The sequence below is a fragment of the Eriocheir sinensis genome, chromosome 17 (assembly GCF_024679095.1).
Source record: "Eriocheir sinensis breed Jianghai 21 chromosome 17, ASM2467909v1, whole genome shotgun sequence".
NCBI classification, from domain to species: domain Eukaryota; kingdom Metazoa; phylum Arthropoda; class Malacostraca; order Decapoda; family Varunidae; genus Eriocheir; species Eriocheir sinensis.
Window position 1 is genome coordinate 13871285 of NC_066525.1, and position 8267 is coordinate 13879551.

An 8267-nucleotide genomic window follows, 5' to 3' on the forward strand; every position below is an offset into this window, starting at 1 on the left:
TTCTTTTCCAGCTATCATACTATCATCTAAACACAAAATCCCTCAAATAAAGCATCGCAAACAACCATACAGACATATACAACGGGAAATTATAGTTCGTGGGTCCGGTGCCGAACAAGTCGCTGAAATTGCAGTTTATTGATGATCATGCAGTATGTGGGTGATATTCGGCCTCACAGTGATATATATTGTTAAATGGTAATAGCAGGATACCACTCAGGACAAATCTACCTTGTCCACTCGGCAACAGTAACGGTAGAGCTCGAACCAAGGACAAATTTACTATATGTCCACTTCTAATCACTTCGCCACTGCGTCTCTCAAGTTTTAATCTCGTTTTTTTTTTTTTTTTATTCTTTTAATTAAACGTCTATCTTGTTTCAGCCCCTTGGCCTTCACAACTTAAACTCGTCCTCCTCCTCCTCCTCCTCCACCTCCTGGACCCACAAAACCTCATCATTAACCCAGAAAACCTCCTCCACATCCTCCATCCTCCTCCTCAACCCCTCCTCGACCCTCGATCCCTGTCCTCGACCTCCAAAGTCTCAATCAAAACCTCTCAGCCTCCTTTTTGACCTCAACAGCCTCTTCCTCGTCACCGCAGACTTCCTCCTCGACGTCCACAACCTTCCCTTCGACATCCAAAACCTACACCTCGACCTCCACAACCTCATTCTCAACAGGTCAACCTTTTCAACCTCCACAACTTCCTCCTCGATTTCGAAAACCTCCACGATTTTCACAGCCTCTTCCTCGACCTCCATATCCTTTCCGTGAGCTCCACAACCTCCTTTTTTATCTCTAAAACCTTCTGGATCTCCAGAATTTCCTCCCTGACCTCCACTTAAATGGCCCAAGACGCGGATACACTTCAAAGGCCTTTAACTCTGGAACCGACACGCCAGACGCTCGCCAACAATGTCGCCGGTCTATCGGTAACACTATCTTGAAAAACTGCTCTCTCCCGCATCTGACAGCCTCTCTCGTGGGGTGTTAATAGCCCAGTCATTCATCGAACTGACAGAAATATAAGAAGATGAAGGCCAGGGCACTCTCTGGCTTGATGATAGATCTGGAGCGCGTCTCCATGGCCCGGGCGAGTTGTTGAAAAAGCACTTATCCCATATAGTAGATCAATTTCTCATCTGCTTGCGTTGTGTTCTCCTCACATAGATGTAGGTAAACGGACGGCTCTCGTCTCTCGAATGTGGTGAGAGTTGTCATACGTATGTAAACTCTTGCAAACTTTAACACTTATTTGTGTCTTGTATTGTACTGCACTTTATATATTAATTTTTATAAGGACATAATACAACAAGGGGGAGGTCAGTGTTGGGGGGCTACATCCCAAGCCAGTGCAAATATATAAATAAATACAGTATAATAAATTAGCTTGAGCAGACAAATAAAATGAGTCCATTGAAACGAGCAACATCGTAATTCAAAAGGGAGAAGGAGGAAGAGTGTGTGTGTGTGTGTGTGTGTGTGTGTGTGTGTGTGTGTGTGTGTGTGTGTGTGTGTGTGTGCATAGTTTGTGGCTTTGTGCCGACAGTTGCAGTGGACCAGATATGAGCTGAGGTGTGAATAATTAAGGTGATTAATATAATCATGACAGCTGCAGACCGGTGAAGATGTTGCACAGACAGAGAGGAAGAGGAGGAGAAGGTTATGAGTAGTAGTAGTAGTAGTAGTAGTAGAAGTAGTAGTAGTAGTAGTAGCAGTAGTAGTAGTAGTAGTGATAGTAGTAGTAGTAGTATAAAAAGAAAAAAAGAAGAGAGAAAGAAAGAAAGAAAGAAATATAGACGGATAGAACGAAAAAGTAACCGTAGTGACCAACATCATTCAACACACTTCTCTTGCTCAATGATCAACAACAACATCAACAACAACAACAAAAAAAAAACATTAAAAAAACAAATCAATCAAAAAGCGAAAAAAAAAGCCAAGTCGAGCGCGCAGTATGCAACTTTCCTCATCTTGCTTCTCCTCGTCTCCATCACCATTACACTATATATATATATATATATATATATATATATATATATATATATATATATATATATATATATATATATATATATAGATATATATATATATATATATATATATATATATATATATATATATATATATATATAAGAAAAGAAAATAGTATGATGCTGGCTTCTGGTGGTGGCGGCGGCGGAGGTGGTGGTGCCGGGTGAGACGCGACAGACGTCTCTCAGTGGGGCAGTACGTCGAGTTTGGTGCCACTGAGGCTTGTGTATGGAGAGGCTCAGGGCGTCGTAGGGAGAGGGAGGGGTATCACCATGGGATTATTGATCCTCACTCAGCCTCAGCGTCACCAACATTTCCCCTCTATTTCCCTCGTTCTGGCATCCTTTTCACACAAAGCAGAATCGTCTTAAGTCTGCGTCCCCGGATTGCCTTATTTCCAGGTCCTATTATGTAAAAAGGCAAATAAAACGTATTATCTGTTGTATTGAATGGCTCACCGTTGATCTCGCCATACTATTTGCTATAAGTGCGTCAGGATACAAAGAGTGTTTCTAATAATTGTTCCTACTTTCTATTTCTCCTTCGGTAGTTGGTATTATTGGAAGAAGAATTTAAGAAGATATTCGGACATAAGCAGGCAGAGTGCATCCGTGTTTGCTCATGATGATTTGCTTGCCTTTAGAAGTTCCCACTTGTCTGTCTTCTTCCCTATCTCGCATTTCCTCTTCTTCCTCTTCTTCTTCTTCTTCTTCTTCTTCTTCTCTTCCCTCTTCTTCTTCTTTTTCTTCTTCTTCTTCTTCTTCTTCTTCTTCTTCTTCTTCTTCTTCTTCTTCTTCTTCTTCATTTCTCTCCTCTTCCTCTCCACTTTTCTTCTTTAGTGTATTACCAATTCTGTTAGGCTTACGTGTCTAAAATCTAAGTCATGAGAATGAACAACTTATTACGTGATCAAGGTTCTATATTCCAAAATTCACACGTGGATCAGCAATCAATACTATACGTGGGGTCTTGTCCCGCTGCAGTCGAAGCGGCGGGTGTCAGGAGAATGATGGGGTACAAGACTTTAGTGAGATTTATTGTAAGACGTGGGCTTTGTGGATGAGTTATTAAAAGCCTAGTTTACTTGTTTGAGTTACCAGATTTTTCTTCATTCATTCATTCTTTCAATTTTTCATCTCATTTTATTTCTTTGTTTCATATTATCTCCTCTTTTTTTTTTATATTTCAAGCAATTGGTGAAGCCTAATTTTCGTCGCTGATTTCAACAGCTTTTCGTATAACAAAACGTAAGGCCCATATTATCAAATTCCTCGATACCTTAGTGCATCTATTTCAAAAGGCTCTCGCAGAAGTTGTAAGTGTTTCCATGGGAGGTTTCTTGATCCTAGCGTTAGTTTTGGAAGGCCTCTGCGCCATGAACGGAAAAAACGCCCGCGACAAGCCAACGTATCATGATCCTGAAAAACAACCATGGCGACCCGATGTAGCTCCCCTGTGGCCCTCAAAAACGGTCGTAACAAGAGTCCGAAACGTTTGATAATGCGAGTTTAAGAGGTCACCAACACATTCCGTTCTAGGAGGCAAAAAAAAAAGAGGCCGCATGGAAGCAGATATGTGTATAGCTAGCGGTGTGACTAAGCAAGCAATCCGTACAGAGCGAACCAACACTTATTCACTTATCGACAATCATTCACTCAACCACTACCTTATGGCGACTGACTCAAGCATTTGCTCACTCGCCTACTTAAGTTACTGCCCGACTGACGAACCCTCTCCATCATCCCTGTGTGTGTTTGGCGGGGGAAAGGGGGGGGGGATGAGTGAGTGTGTGTGTGTGTGTGTGTGTGTGTGTGTGTGTGTGTGTGTGTAAGCATCTGATCAACAACCGCCAGTGTTTCAGATAAAGCACAAACACCCGCAGAGTGAATGGAAAGGCAGAAAGAGCGGGAGGGAGAGGGGGAGATAGAGGGGGTCATGTGTCTAAAGGTCCACTTCAGAAAATTTAGAGGGCGCACGTGCTTCTTCCACTCCTATCGTCCACCGCTTGTTTATTCCACTTGGGAAAATTTATTAATCCACTGAGTCAGCCCCTACTATATATTGACGGTCTCCTGCTGCATGCTCCGTGTAATAGTGTGGCGCTGTTACACGAACAAGCCGATGCTCTTGTGAAGTAATTCGTATCGTGGTTCAAGCGTTTCGGTGTGAGAAAAAAAAATATGTCAAAGCGATGTTACGTGTTAATGAAATGAGAATGTAAGTGCGAAAAGGAGGAGGAGGAGGAGGAGGAAAAAAACGATAAGAAGAAGAAAAAGAAACAGAGGAAGAAGAAGAAGAAGAAAAATAAGAAAAGCAATAACAACGCTAAAAAGTCAATAATAATAATAATAATAATAATAATAATAATAATAATAATAATAATAATAACAAACATGACAACAGTAACATAAAACATATATATATAATGAAATAAAAATACAAAGATGAAGAAGAAAGGGTTCCTGATTGTGATGATATTGGTGATGATGATGATGATGATGATGATGATTAGCGATGATTTAAAAAAAGAAACTACAAATGGTTTAGTGTATTTGTTGAGCATTGAATAATATTAGCGTCATTACAAAAGAAAAACAACAACGAGAGAGAGAGAGAGAGAGAGAGAGAGAGAACATTATCAGTTTATCACCACTGGCTGCTAACTCGTGCGTGTGAGTCGAGTCCTCAGCAACGTTCAATCAGCGTCCGCAATACCTGGCTATTTGCACCTCCCCCCTCCCCCCTTTGCCTTCGCCCGCCCCCAACGCCTGACACTCGGCTGCTGATGAGGACTGCTTAACGCCTTGCTGCTGCCATCATCGCGAGATTCTGTGTTTACGATCAGTTATGAAAAATGTAACGTGAAGTATCTTATCAGTGGACGCTCGGGGTGTTGAAAGCTACTCTCTCTCTCTCTCTCTCTCTCTCTCTCTCTCTCTCTCTGGCAGTGTTGGGGCCTCAGAGAGTGTGTGTGCATGAATTCACAACCTCCCATATATTCTGATTATTTTCTTCTTCATCTTTACGTAATAGGGTTGGGTGGCTCTGTAGGTATGGTGCTTGTCTCGTGACCTAGATGCTGCAAGTTCAATCGTAGCTCACGGCGGCTTCGCAGTGGCAGTGGTAGCGCTCTCTTGTAATTCTAGTAAAGCTGTATGTATCGTCTTTGTTACCTAGTTCGGGAAGGGACTATAATCTCCTTTTAAGTCTTCTTTTGTAACATTCACCATGAGTCTGAAAGCTGCTTGCCATTGTCTGTCTTCCCTTCCTTTTTATCTGCAGCGTTCGGCGGGGTAAGAGGGTGTAATGAGATGGCGCTCTGTGGCTGTAGAGATTAGACGGATGCGTGACGTGCAACAACGGGAGAGGGGCCCATATTTGGGCTCCATCCGGCAGAGGCCTGGCGCAGAGCCATGACACTGGTGGAGGGAGTCTGTATGTATGTGGATGTTGGTGATTATCCACGTCCGTTGTAAAAAATATTCATAGTACTCTGTCACACCGGTATTCCCAGCATTACGACGCTGACGGACGCAGACTCAATTTATTTTTCATAGATGTGTGATATGAAACTTCTTTTTTCTTCATATAAATACAACTCGATCAATCGCATTCACGACAGTGGTTTCATGGTCTGCGAGTCCATGGTAACCAGTTTTCCCATAGGCTGATGTACGCCTGGCTCAATATTTAAATAAAAAAAAATTAACATTGCCCAGTGAATATGATAACATATCCACCATGGCCATGCTAGATCACATTCCAGCACACTCCGCCCACGGGCAACAGATAGCCTAATGGCCATAATCCCTGATCTGGATTTGTTACGGTGGTGGGTTCACTTTTCTAAGCATCATGTAGTAGCTTCAGGATATCGGTTAGCAGTACAGGGTGTATATAGAAGCAATTAAAACAGCGACGAGGGGCGCATGACGTCACACTCCTCTTCTCCCCACACTTTTACCCCTCTCCTAGCGCGTCGACATTGTTTATTATGGTCTTTTCTTAACCTTGTCTTAACGCCTAATGTTTACTCGGAGACTGGCAAAAGGTATACGGTATAACCCATAAAGCACAAGGCATAAACGAATGGAAACGTTTGGGGTAGACATATGCCATGTGGTTAAATGATACAGACTTATGGTCATGATGATATATACATGTGTACACACACACACACACACACACACACACACACACACAAACTGAACAGACATTTAATATGGAAGAGGTCATCGACTGCAGACAATCAAAATTTTTAACAATGAAACACACACACACACACACACACACACACACACATACACACACAGGCTCTCGCTGGGCGGCAGTGGAGCATGTGGGGAGGGAGCAGCGGGCGGTGGGGGTGTCCGGGGTGCGGGGTGCCTTCCCGCATGTAGGTCATGGCTGCCGGGCCGCCGCCCCTCCTCCCCACGCCCCCACCACGCCTGCCTACACGATCCTTACTAAGTAACTAAGACACTTGGCAAAACTACATTATACTGAACACTCTCGTTATGGCATATTAATTGAGGAGTGCTCGCTGCTGCTTTTGTGACGCTGCAGAGGTGGATAGTAACCCTCACCGTGCTGATCCATGCTATCCTCACCGTACACACACACACACACACACACACACACACACACACACACACAGCTAACAACATCCTTCTTCCACATCCCTACGTGTTTACTTTCCTCACGTCTCAAAATACCTTCACGCCACCCACCGTGTAGTGCCTATTTTTACATTTTTTTTTTTTTTCTGCCGTTGATCCTACGACCCTTCCTTCCTCAGTTTTCTCCTCCTGGTGTGCCCATTCTGCGGCCACATACCAAGTACCGGCGTGTGTTGTCCACTTTTAATCAAGCAAAATGTTTCTTCTTAGGCTCTCTTGTTTCTTTGCATCGCCCACTCGTTATTTTTTCAGCATCACAGCTTTTCAATGTTTGTTTAAGTTCTGTTTTTGTATCTGTGGTTTTACCGATTAAGTATATGTAAGGGTCAAGGAGGAAGTTATTCTAGGACGTGTGTGCCTCTGTCTATTGTTATATGTGTACCTCGTGTAATCTTCATGCCCACTCTTCCCGGTGTTTATCCTTCCCATACTCCTCCTTCTCCTTCCCCTACTTCAAGGCTGTGGGGGTTGCTCCTCATCTTCTCTCTAGCCCTTCGCCTTTTTCTCTGTTCTCTACGACTTCCGCTGTTTTTTTTTACCTCTCTTCTGCACTTCACATCTCTCTGTTTTGCAAGGCTTTTCCTGTTTCTCTCTCTCTCTCTCTCTCTCTCTCTCTCTCTCTCTCTCACAGCAATGCATCGATGCAGCAAATAAAGCGAACAGAATGTTGGGCTTCATTGAAAGAAACTTTTTATTCAAGAATAAATATGTAATACTCCCGCTCTACAACAGTTTAGTCAGACCCCACTTGGAATATGCGGTACAGTTTTGGTCTCCCCACCATGCAAAGGATATAGCTAAATTAGAAGGTGTTCAGCGTCGGGCAACGAAAATGATCCCTTCCTTGCGCAACAAATCCTACGAAGAAAGGCTTTCTACCCTTAACATGTTCTCTCTTGAGAAACGTCGCCTCCGAGGAAAACTGATCGAATATTTTAAAATACTTAATGGTTTCACGAATGTAGACAGATCAACATTGTTTCTGATCGATGACACTTTGCGCACGAGGAACAATGGCGTAAAACTCAGATGTAGACAAGTAAATTCAGACTGCACCAAATTTTTCTTCACCAACGTTGTAGTGCGAGAATGGAATAAGCTTCCACCATCAGTGGTCCAGTGCAACACGATTGACTCCTTCAAAAATAAGCTCGACCGTCACTTCCTTCAACGTAATATTAACTAGAGTAGAAATGCAACGTTTTGGAGTCTTCTGATTAATGTAAAATCACTTAGGTTTAAGGACAGACCACCAAGTCTGGACCATGGGGTTTGTGTGGTCTGATTTTCTATGTAAATCTCTCTCTCTCTCTCTCTCTCTCTCTCTCTCTCTCTCTCTCTCTCTCTCTCTCTCTCAGGTTCCTTCACTTCACTTGTTCAATGTCATGTTCTCATTTAGGAGTCGTCTGTCCGCTATCCCCTCTGCGACTCCTTTCTTCAAACTTTCTGATGCCTATTCACATCGCTGGACTGCCTGGCAAGGGTTAGGGGAGGGTGAGGAGGGTGTGGGGGAAGGGGTAATATTAGTCTGCTAAATATCGGCTCGTTGTT